Source organism: Eptatretus burgeri, chromosome 1 (genome assembly GCF_056783735.1).
Source record: "Eptatretus burgeri isolate ZD-2024b chromosome 1, Ebu_testis_v1, whole genome shotgun sequence".
Classification (NCBI taxonomy): Eukaryota; Metazoa; Chordata; class Myxini; order Myxiniformes; family Myxinidae; genus Eptatretus; species Eptatretus burgeri.
The window spans coordinates 109,401,656-109,414,155 of NC_140961.1; the positions used below are offsets into that span (position 1 = coordinate 109,401,656).

At 42.3% G+C, this 12,500-nt stretch overlaps 1 protein-coding gene and 1 pseudogene across 4 annotated transcripts in view; both read right to left on the reverse strand.

The window, feature by feature from the left end:
* Nucleotides 1-12,500, reverse strand: part of FGFR1OP2 (FGFR1 oncogene partner 2) — a 91,195-nt gene that overhangs the window by 74,477 nt on the left and 4,218 nt on the right. The gene's annotated exons all lie outside the window — the stretch shown is intronic.
* LOC147035161 (uncharacterized) lies at nt 1,036-4,283 on the reverse strand (annotated as a pseudogene).

Genomic DNA, 12,500 nt, shown 5'->3' on the forward strand with positions numbered 1-12,500 from the left:
TACGGAAAAACTCCTGGACGGATTTCGACGAAACTTGGTGGGGGTATTAGGTATGGTCCAAGGATCATGCCATTAGATTTTGGACTTGGTTCAAAATCCAATATGGCCGCTATGGCAAAAATTTCGATCTTATTTGAAAAATATTTGAATGTTTTTTTTTTTTTTTTTTTGCATTTCTACATGTTTTAAGTGATTTCCAACCCCCCCCCCCCTTGAAAAAAAAATTGTTAGAGGAAAAAAACCCAGAAACTTTGCAACTTTTTTTCAAAAAAAAATTTCGATTTTATTTTTTGGGCATTTCTACATGCGTGTCAGTCCAGTTCAGTTTATTCAATCGTGGTTCAGTAGAGTCTGATCCGTTTTGACCTACAATGAATAGGATATCAGGCTCACTAAAGTGACCCAGCAGTATTGGCGGCGGAGGTTTTGCACTCTACCGAGTGCTCCCCCTCGAGTTTGACAGCTGTGTTTCTTTTTTAACCTCTGACATCTTCGAAGATGGATGGAGGTTACTGTTTTCACCCCTTTCTGTTTGTTTGTTTGTGAACAGTATTACGGAAAAACTCCTTGACGGATTTCGACGAAACTTGGTGGGGGAGGGGTTAGGTATGGTCCAAGGATCATGCCATTAAATTTTGGACTTGGTCCCCCCCCCAAAAAAAAAAATTGAGAAAAAATTTTTTTTTTTTGCATTTCTACATGTTTTAAGTGATTTCCAACCCCCCCCCCCCCAAAATTTTTTTTTTACCCCCTCCCCAAAAAAAAGATTTTTTTGCATTTCTACATGCTTTAAGTGATTTCCAACCCCCCAAAAAAAAAGAGAATTTTTTTTTTTTGCATTTCTACATGTTTTAAGTGATTTCCAACCCCCCCCCCCAAAAAAAAAAGTTTGAGAGAAAAAAAATTTTGGGCATTTTTACATGTTTTAAGTGATTTCCAACCCCCCCCCCAAAAGAGATTTTTTTTTTTTTTGCATTTCTACATGTTTTAAGTGATTTCCAACCCCCCCCCCCCAAAAAAAAAAATGTTGGAGAAAATAATTATAACTCAGCACTGTTGACATCATATTTAATGAATAAGATATAAGGTTCACTTGAGTGATCCAGCAGTATTGGCGGCGGAGGTTTTGAACTCTCGAGTGCTCCCCCTCTAGTTACTGATTGTGTAGATTCTACCTTTTGCAGTTGTTGGTTCTATGGAAAGAAGTGTATCAGAAATGTCTTAAATGCAGTGATCTTCAATGTCAGGAGAAAAGAAACTATTTGCGGGCCCGTTTGGATGAAGAAAATTCACTTTCACTTCATGAGTGTCCTGAAAGGCTTCCATGATGCAGGCAAGCCACCATTTTCCATCATAGTGCACTGTGACAAAACCTGAGAGTTTCCCATTAAAAGTTGGTGTAGATTTTGAAATAGCTTACTCGATACGGTGTTCCTCGCTAAGGCTGAATTCGCATACTTGAAGAGCAGTTTCAGAAATAGGGATGAAAGCATGAAGTTTTTGAGTTCTAGCTACGGTTTTGGCCGTTTTTAACCTTTCTTCCAGATTTCGTTCTTCCTCGTCATACGCCTCTTGGAGCCCGTAACTGAACTTCATTTTATTGAAACCATTTTCAGCAAAGGCGAAAAGATCTTTTGGAGAAATACTTTGACTGTCGTAAGGTCTACGCAGGCTCTCACGTGTTGCTTCTCGTTTGACTGTACCTCCCACGCCATCTGAAGGGCCCTTGCCATGACTTGTGGCAAAAAAATGCCATTCTGCGTCAATACCATACTCTGATTTGTGACGACATAGGTTTATGAAGGCTTTGCAATTCTTATATTGGTCAGCACAACCGTCTGAGAAATAGTAAAGTTTCTTTACATATCCAAAGCTAGATTTCAAGTGTTCAATGAGCATTCTTTGGAAGAGGTGGACTGAGACAACATCGTGAGTATTGCATTCTGATATAATCGTGAACGAATCGTGGTTTAATTTGCCATCGTCCGATTTGAAATAGTAAACCCAGGGGTGAATTGTTGCTTGAGGGTAGTTTCAATGGAATCCTTGGGCCGCATCCTGTACGACAAACGAATAGTTCTCTGAGAAGTCTCCAATTATGACAAATTCTCCTTCACCGATTTTGTCTTTCTTATTTTTCAGAAACTGAGATTGGGCCTTGGCAATGAAATTGTCTCACTAATTTCACCATGCGTTCACAGAATTGATTAATGAATTCTTCCAAAGGCAGGACCATGGAGCTCAGTTCGGATCTGTCGGTGGATGTCCACCGTTTAAACTGAATTTCATCAATATCCTCTAGTTCATAAGCACTCAGTAGCTCGGTTTTGAAGTCTTCAATTGATGGGCAACTTTCACAAGTTCTGAAATAACATGCCAGTTGTGCTGGGTTACAAACCATGCATGCTATCACATGATGATAGCCAGGAAGTTCAGCTATCTGTGGAATTTTGGAACCAAACATCTTGAGTTTCACATTTTTATGTATCGTACATACACATGCACTGTGCGTACTGCCTGAACCGGACAGGACACACTTCGAGGGACGGAGCATGGCGAACTTCGCGAATCCAACTTTCAAGCCAGGGTTCTTCTCTTTGAATTTCTGAAACAGTTCCTTGAGATTGTTTAGTACCAGGCGCTTTTGAATTTTGTCTTTTCCATGTTCATTCCTGACCACCACACAGTCCTTTTTCCCCGGCATTATTCGGCTGAGTTCATCACTTCGGTAACGGCGGATTTCACTTCGTCAGGCAATATTTTACCCTGTTTGGGATTTGGAGACGATAGCATACCATTTTCTTTCTCTAAATTTTTGGCTTGCACAGCCATTCTTTGGGAGCAACTGAATTCACTCATCATTCCCTCTGATGCTCATATTCCCAGCAAATATTGTCAGTATACGTATTCGCTTTGAACGGCTCGAAACAACGTATTTTTTTTCAGGCTTTTGATCACCTCTGGCATGCAGTTTTCATCACATTTTGACGCTGTATTTTGTGTTTTCTCTGCAGTGATTGGTCCAGCAACTAGTTATCCCCCCCCCCCCCCCCGAGGGAGGGAGCGGGATATTGTAATCGTCCGGTTTGTTTGTTCGTCTGTCTGTCTGTTAGCAACTTTACGGCAAAACAGCTTTAGCAAACACGATCAAATTTAATCCGCAGGTGGGCAATGAACCTTGGACGACCCCATTAACTTTTGGGTCCAATTGGATCAAAGGTCAAGGTCAAGGTCATGAAAAGATCAAAATCGTTTTTCGCTCAAAACTTCGTCAAAAATGATCTGATTTACATCAAACTAAGCTTATAGTGAACCTTATTCTATTTGTCACTTATAATCCTACCCATTCCTATAGTGAAAAATGCATATTTGTGAAGATCGGTAGGGTCCGAAGTTTTGGGGGTCATGGTCATCGGTCAAAATCACATATTTTCCATTTTAAGTCAAAAAAGGTTAGGAATATGCGTGTTTACTATGGAAGACATATATCAAGTCCTTTGTTGGGTTTCATTTGACACCATGACCATTGACCTTACGTGGCCTTGAAAGGTCAAAATAATTTTACGGTCATAACTTCGTCAAAAATGGTTTAATTGACTTCAAACTAAGACTAAAATATTCCTTATGATCAACATTCAGGTTAAAGATGTATCAAATTTAAATTTGATCCCCAAAATAACTTTATGCCTTAAATGGGCGGGATTTGTTGTGCCTGGCACCACTTGTTCTAATTTCTTTCGCACAGAATCTTCCACTTTACTTCGCTTTCCAGGAACGTACCTTGGGTTCCTTTCCGCCTTTCGTTTGTCGAAAGGGCTTTCGCCTATCATCGATAACGACTGGTTTAATAGGTCAACTTCTGCTTCTCGCTCAAAAACCTCCTTGTCCTCATCTGTCGAAATAGATTCTGCAATGCCTTTGATAGTACCTTCTGATGATAATTTCTAACTGGTCGAAGATGATTCTTCAATATGCTCTGGTGACAACTGAAAAAGTTTTTTTCTGCACGAAGGACAAAGTCTGTCATCTTTTTTCACCTTTTGAAGAAAATTTCATCAACATATCATTTGACACATTGTGAAGATCTTTTCGTTGTTTCGTTTTATGGCAGCTGAACGGATCGCAAGAGTATTTTCGGAACTCCTTTCGATCAGTCACCATGCTTACTGCAAAAAACTGAGATTGGCCCATTTATAACTTAATTCGATGATGGTTATACAAAAAATGTACACTTAAAAATCAATAGACAATAGGCAGAATAATTTTTCGCAAGTGATGATGTGTGTGTGTGTGTATGTATATATATATATATATATATATATATATATATATATATATATATATATATATATATATATATATATAAAAAACAGTCCAGAGATGATGATTGTCAATTTCAGACATAAAGTCGCCTGCCAGCAGGTGACGTCATTGGAATGATGACGGCAAACGTCGCCCAATGTCAAATCAAGAATTAGTGATATGTGGACCCCGAACAATAAAACCACCATCACACTTGAACCCATTGAGATCCCATTTTAATTTATGCTGAAGTGTTGGAGTATATGAAGGGGTATTCTCACACGGGAAAAAAATAAATAAATAAACAAAAATAAAAATCGGGATCAGTTTGGCTGGGGGGCGGGGGCCCAAGGTCAAAGGGCACCCCAAACTACAACTTTTTGAATTACTGTTTCGGAGTGATTTTACTTTACGAGATTCGAAAGATCTCGCTTTTACGAGAATTTTGATACCAAGATCATCCAAATCGGACTATTACAACCTGTGATATGGCCACTGGAAGATTGTGGGTCAACCGGGAGCACCCACATTTGGGGGGGGGGGGCTAAAATGGGCACCGATGGGTCCCCAGGTCTGAAAATTGACACAATGTTTACTGTGGATACAAACACAAAAAAAAAGTGCAATCTGAGAAGATGTGTCAAAATTTCGCAGAAAAATGTGTACACTTGACATGGAACGCCCCTCTTACATGCAATTTAATCACAAGTTTATATTGAATGTAAATCATGTCCAAATTAGAGATGATTAATCCTCTGCTCTACAATGTCTTCATCCAGTGTTGTTCCATTCATTTGTTTGTCATTGACAAGGGCTATACGTCCCTTACACGATGAGGTTTGTGTGTGACGGCTATCCTGTTAGTTCACACAAGTTACTTAATAATCACGTTTACAAGACAGACTGTTACTCGACCCGAACCATTATTTACCGACGTATTTTTCATGATATTTGGATGTTGGAATCTATTTGGTGACATATTGGCTTCGTACGTTCCCGAAGAAACACGAAAATGAGCCTCAATCCATGAGCGTGCAAGTCCACAATGGTTCTCAGATCTACCATCATGAATGTACCCAAGCAAGGTTCTGCGATGATCACTGCTCTCCCAAATCTGTCATACATTGCTGCCATTGTTAAGACTAGTACGTGCCCGTAAAAAAAAAAAATTTAAAAAAATAAAAAAAACATAAATAAATATTCAAACCACGAGCAACAAACAGCAACCACACAGGCCGTTTCTTCGCTCTCGCGTGCCCGTACGTGCGTGGCCCGGAAGTTCGCATATTATTCGCAGTTACGATTATTCGCAATTTAGTTTTAATACCCAATTATTCAATTAGCGCTAACGTATTTTACCTTTTCACAATGTCGTGGCAAGGAAAAACAAAAAGAGAAGAGAAAAAAAATTTACTTCCTGGTTCGGAGCATACCAGCACTCTGATGTTACCGAAATTTATGCACCGTCTAATATGAAAACGATCATAACTTGGGGCATTGTGTTTATCTATAAATGCGCATAAGAAATTATTAGAATACACGAAGTCATCATTATCCGGAAGCCCGTACGTTGTAACCCGTAATGGGTAACGCGGCTGAGCTTCCCTTCCCCATCGGTCACGCCCACGCAACGCGTCTCGTCATTGGTTTGGTAAATAAATGGCCATAACTTGGGAAGCACTTGTCCGATTAATATCAATCCTTGAAAAGGCACATCCTCAGGTCCCAGCAATATAACTGGCAAGTTTCAATTAGATCGGACCAGTGGTTGTCGAGAAACAGCTGTCACAGACACAGACACAGATACAGACACACACACACACACACAGCTGGAATTATAGATAGATGCCTTGGCCTCTCCCAACATAAATGACACCAAGACTGCAAATTCGAAGCATAATGAAATTTTGATCATTTGAAACAATATTGTTTCGACGGCCGGCCAACCTAACCTATGGTGACACCCCGCAGGCATTTCATGTTAAAAACTGGTATGGGGTGCCAAAAGGTAGACATATCTCTGCTGTTGAGAATTTGCCCCATACCAAGCGCAACCAAATAGAGTTTCTGAAAAATACCTCGGAGCTATTTGTCACGAAGGAAAACCTTCACTGACGTCTAAGAGACTCAGGAGTAGAGCTGGCTTCATTAGACCCCTCAATCGTACAGCCTCGTTGCTCTTGTATCCCAGTGAAAGGAATGAATGTGTCATTTCAACATCTCTGTCAGGAATGCACAGGGATGAAGACTCGGAAGATTCTGATGATGGCAATGACTTTTCGATGATGGCCAGCAATCCACTGCAGGAAATAGTACATTCTGCTCTCCAATTGCGCAACGATCTCAATAGCCGCCCTGGTCACGAATTAGGATGGCGAGGAATCGACCAAGACCATGTTAATCATCCCCCAATCGTTGCACATATTTCTCGGAGTCCTTTCGCCGATGCGATCGAGGATAATACTAAAGCTGCTGATACATGTGCAGAGCTCGACCGCTTAGTCTGTGATATCGCACAGGACATCATCTTTCGCCTTTCCCAGGGGCGCAAGCTGACACCCAAACACATTGGATTAGGGATTACAGTACATCAAATGACGCGATCCGAGGCCTTGGTGGATCTATTGCATGCAAGTGGTCACTGTATCAGCATCGACACAATCCAGCGCATTGACACGTCCATCACAAATGATATTCTCGACAGGGCCGACGCAAACGACGGAGTCTTTATCCCCGAAGTAATCCACCCATTCGAGACCTCAGGGCTGGTCCTCAGTTCATGTGACAATATTGACATACTTGAGGAAACAATTGACGGCAACAACACTACACATTATACACAGATGGCAGTGTGGCAGCGAGATGACGGAACTGTTTATCACAGAGATGAACCTCGGCATATCGGTCGTACTAAAGCTCTCAGCCAGGAACGAATCGGCAAGATGCACACATTAGAATACGCTAAACCTCGTTCTGGTATTCGTCCGTCCACCACTTTTCCTGATGGTGCCGCCATCAACGTAGAGTCGTGGTTCCAAGAGTCTGGCAATGCAAATAAGCAAGTCCAACGACTTGGCATGGACATCATCAAGAATATTACATGGTGGTGAGTCACAATCTGTGTCACCATGGGTGACATTTAACAGTCTGGCGACGATCGGGACCCCACCTGTCACCAATGGAGGTATGCTCCCAATTCTGAAGGCACCGGCAGACCATGATGACACAATGACAACTGTGATGACCAAGTTCATGAATATCAGTGAAAAGGTGGGACAGACACACACGGTCATTTTTGCTGACCAACCTCTCCACAGTCGGATGAAAGAACTCGTATGGAACGATCCCGCCAAATACAGCAATGTTATATGCCTCCTTGGTCACCTCCACATTCTCTTCAATTACCTCAAAGCTATTGGACAGCATTATGAGAACACAGGGCTGGAGGATATCTGGAACGAGGCGGGATTATTCGCTCCTAATACGATACGCCAGGGTTCCCACTTATTTTGAGATGTCTTTTTTAAGGACTTAAGGACTTTTAAAGGCTAAAATAACCTCTTTTTAAGGACCACATCCTAGAAATTCCAGAGGTAAATTGAGGGTAAATAGAAATTCCAATAAAATATCATTTTTAGCCACGTCTCGTGTAGCTCAAAGAGAGCTCGGCGTTCTTGTTCTTCTTATTGTTCTTCTTCTTGTTCTTCTTTTGAAGGCAAAACCTTTAGGACTCTGCTCTTTTATATACAGGATCCGGATCTCCTTAAATACTAAACACCTGTACACATCCTCGCATTGAGGGTGCCTTTTGAGAGCGTCTATCATGAACTTTTAAATATATTCGGACATTTGCTTTAAAGTTTTGAAAAGTTCACGTTACTATTTAAAGATTATTCCATTTAATGTATTGTAATTTCGTAAATACACAATTTATTTCGTAAATACACTATGACGGGTCTCGCTATTGGCTTAATCAAGGCACGTGACGAAATATTGGAAGTTGTTGTTTTTTTGTTTGTTTGTTTTTTTATTCTTCTTCCTCTTCTTCTTTGGTGAAGACAAAACCTTTAGGACGTGGCTCTTGGACACATTTGTCCTTGTTTAGAATACTAGTGCGAGGAAAATGAAACACCCTTCACCAAATAACAGGAAAATCTGATTTTTATTGACTTTTGAACATTTTCCTGAAATTTAAGGACATTTAAGTACTTAAATTGTACAACTCAGAAATGTTGGACTTTTATGGGTTTTAAGGACCCGTACGAACTCAGATACCAAGCATACTTGGTGGAAAAGCATACTACCGAGGAGTATATGGACATATTTGTACGTACGAAGCATTGTGTCGCATCCGATGGACCAAATTCATGGAGTGGCTTGAGCAAAGTCATGATATCGCAACAATCGCTTCGATCGAGGCTATCAAGACATGCGCTGAGGAAGTTAGGAACAAATGTCGCAGTGCAGATGGTCGTCTCTGCAAATCCGATGCACTGAGTCATGCCATCTGTGCTTTGAGACAAACCATCAAAAGATCAGACGTATTGACGAATTTGACTGATGTCACGCGACTGATCCCAATTTTGAATTCTGGATGAATTACATCAAAATGGTCAGCACACTTTTGGAATTCATCCGTGCGAATAGAGAGGGAGATTGGCAGGCGCACCTAAAATCGTTCGCACAGATGTTACCGTGGCTATGTGCGTATGACCACACAAATTATGCAAGATGGGGACCGGTGTATCTCTCCGACATGAAAATGTTGGAGAATACAGCGCCTGATGTATACAGTGCATTTCTCGCCGGGAACTTTGTGGTACAACGCAGCAAATGTCCGTTCAGCTCTGTGCCAGTCGATCAAGCTACAGAATGGATCAACCGCATGTGTAAGATATTGAATGGCATAATCGGAATCACCAGGAATGATACTGCAAGGGATCGATTCTGCTTGACGTGGTGTGAGCGCTCCGAAATTGCCCTAGATACCAAACGGCTCCTAAAACTGATCGATGACAAGATCATAGAGGAGGTGATATCTACGAGAAAGGAGGCTATGCCTGGACGTCTAAGGTATGATGAAGGCAATGTTCAAAATCTGATGGACCAGTTTGAGCGATTCCGTATTTTCCAAGCAGCAGATACACTCCCACCGGCACAATCACCAGACCTGGTGGAGGAATCGCAGGAACCTACACTTGTATCTTTGACAACAAACGATCTCGCCACGATGGGAATACAAACTTTCCTGTTGTCAGCCTATGAGCGAGGTCTTCGAAGGTTACAAAGTTTTGTGGATGAGAGGCTGGTAACTCGAGAGACGGGTTTCTTCGATACGCTGTCGAGGATCAATTCCAAATCCTTCGCTCATCTCTACAAAAGCACAGCTCTGACGTCAACAGCCGAGAAGAAATTCATCAAGGCAGACGCAAAACTCATCCAGAGGTTGTTCAATGCAACCAGAGCTGGACGATGTGTCGATATGTCCAGGATTCTTCAGCACGAACTTTCGTCGCTTCCATCGTCACTAGTCAAGAGAAACGGACAGATGAATCAGACAAACAAGGGTGACAAGCCAGTAGGCAACGAGGGATTCGCTAGGATACGATGCTTTTCATTCTGACCGATCCACCGACGAAGATTCATTGCCAAGACGTATTGGTTCACATAAAATTGTTCCTCTGCCTGGCAAGATTTTCCCGATTGAGTATTTTGCCAACTGGCACTCCTCATAAAAAAATGACGGTAAATAGACACCCTATTTTTGAACGACTACCATTTGAAAAATAATCAGTTTGCTGGTTTGTGCTGTGGAGCCTCGCGTTGCGCGCGCGCGCACGCACGCACGCACGCACGCACGCACGCACGCACACACAAAACCCGATAAACTTCTCTCAATGCTCTTGTTTGACCACACCTCCTGAGCCACACAATATTTTTCATAAGCCACGCCCACTTTCCATAAGCCACGCCCACATTCCTACACGACTCCCACTTTAAATAATAAATAATTGGAGGTGGTGTGTGGGTGGGGAATCGTTTTCAGGCAATAAATAAATAATTGGAGGTGGTGTGTGGGTCGTGGAATCGTTTTCGGTAAATAAATAAATAATTGGGGGCGGAGTGTGGGTCGTGGAATCGTTTTCGGTAAATAAATAAATAATTGGAGGTGGTGTGTGGGTGGGGAATCGTTTTCGGTAAATAAATAAATAATTGGAGGTGGTGTGTGGATCGTGGAATCGTTTTCGGTAAATAAATAAATAAATAAATAAAGGTGGTGTGTGGGTCGTGGAATGGTTTACGGTAAATAAATAAATAAGGTGGTGTGTGGGTCGTGGAATTGTTTTCGGTAAATAAATAAATAAATAATTGGAGGCGGTGTTTGGGTCGTGGAATTGTTTTCGGTAAATAAATAAATAATTTAAGGTGGTGTGTGGATCGTGGAATCGTTTTCGGTAAATAAATAAACATATTATTAGAAATCCACAAAGACAGAAATGCCGGTGATTCCATTTATTTTGGATCCTTTTCACTTTGGTCAATAACGTTTGGATCGAGGAGAGATCAAAGGTGGAACGACGGTGTAGTTCCTTACAAACACTGTATACACACCTTAAATGACGGTAAATAGACACCCGATTTTGAAGGACTACCATTTGAAAAATAAAACATCAATCAAAAATCGGCTCGAGTAAAATTTTCTAAATATCTCGAAGTGTTTAATTCCGAAGTCTCGTTTCTCTACATTCAAAACTGAAGGACAAGTATTGAAAATACTGTACGCGGTTTTTCGGCCGCTGCACAGCAACGAAATTCAAACGCGCACATTCCCAGTATATATTCCACCTCTTGGCAAAGTTTCATCGAAATTGGTTCGTGCTGTGGAGCCTTGCGTTGCGAGCGAGCGCGCACGCACGCACGCACGCACGCACGCACGCACGCACGCACGCACGCACGCACGCACGCACGCACGCACGCACGCACGCACGCACGCACGCACACACACACACACACACACACACACACACACACACACACACACACACACACACACACACACACACACACACACACACACACACAGCCGGAAAACCCGACAATAAGGGAAATCTCATATATAGCGAATCCAATATGCTTCATATCCTGACAAACGACGTGGATATCGAAACACCAGCGAATATTCCATCCCTGCAGGAGCAGTCAGCTCTCATAATCGATGGTCACGCCATGATCCAAGCGATGGGGAAGCCGTCTCATTGTCGCACGTTTGCTGACCTTGGTCGTACATATCACGAGAGGATTGCAAAGCTATTTCACCAGTCATTCACTCGCATCGACATCGTCTTCGATCGGTACATCGGAACAGGGTCAATAAAATCGGCAACTACATCACAGCGTGGGCAGAAAAAGCGACCAACCCAAAAAATCATTGATCGAGGAGATGTACCACTGCCAGAGGTATGGGACAGATTCATAGCCCTGGACCAGAACAAAGCTGACCTCGCGAAATTTGTCGCTGAGTACCTCATTTCGACCGATCGGAATTACCCACAGTCTTGCGAGCTGATTGTAGGGGGAGGTTTCGCTGAACCGGAGATGGCGAAGTCAACTACACGTGGCCAAATTACTGATTTGGCCGCGAACCATGAAGAGGCCGATACACGCATGGTCGCACATGCAGCACATACTGTCAGGGAGAAATACAAGAGAGTGGTCGTGGAGAGCAAGGATACAGATGTATTATTACTCCTCATCCATTTCTTCAGTGATGCAAACGTTGATCTGTGGATGAAAAGTGGGACTAGCAAAAAACGTGTCTACTACCAAATTGCACCAATTGTACAAAAGCTATCGCGTCCTGTCAGGAACAATCTGCTCGGATTTGATGCCTTTACCGGATGTGATGTGACGTCTTCGTTCTACGGATACGGGAAACGGAGCTGCTGGAAAGTGTACGTGGAACAGCCGGAGCTACTGGCGAATATTGGGCGTGATGGATCCACTGACGAGGCTGAAAAGTTCCTGTGCCATTTGTATGGAGTGGACAACGCTGACGATCTGCTTTCTGCCAAATCCCAGATGTTCGAAAAAGGTCTCCGGGATTTCGAAAAGCTACCGCTAAATTGACTCATTCGAGGTCCATCATATCAGATCAAATCATCAGGTGAAAATCTGGTACCAGGCTGATAAACCTCGGA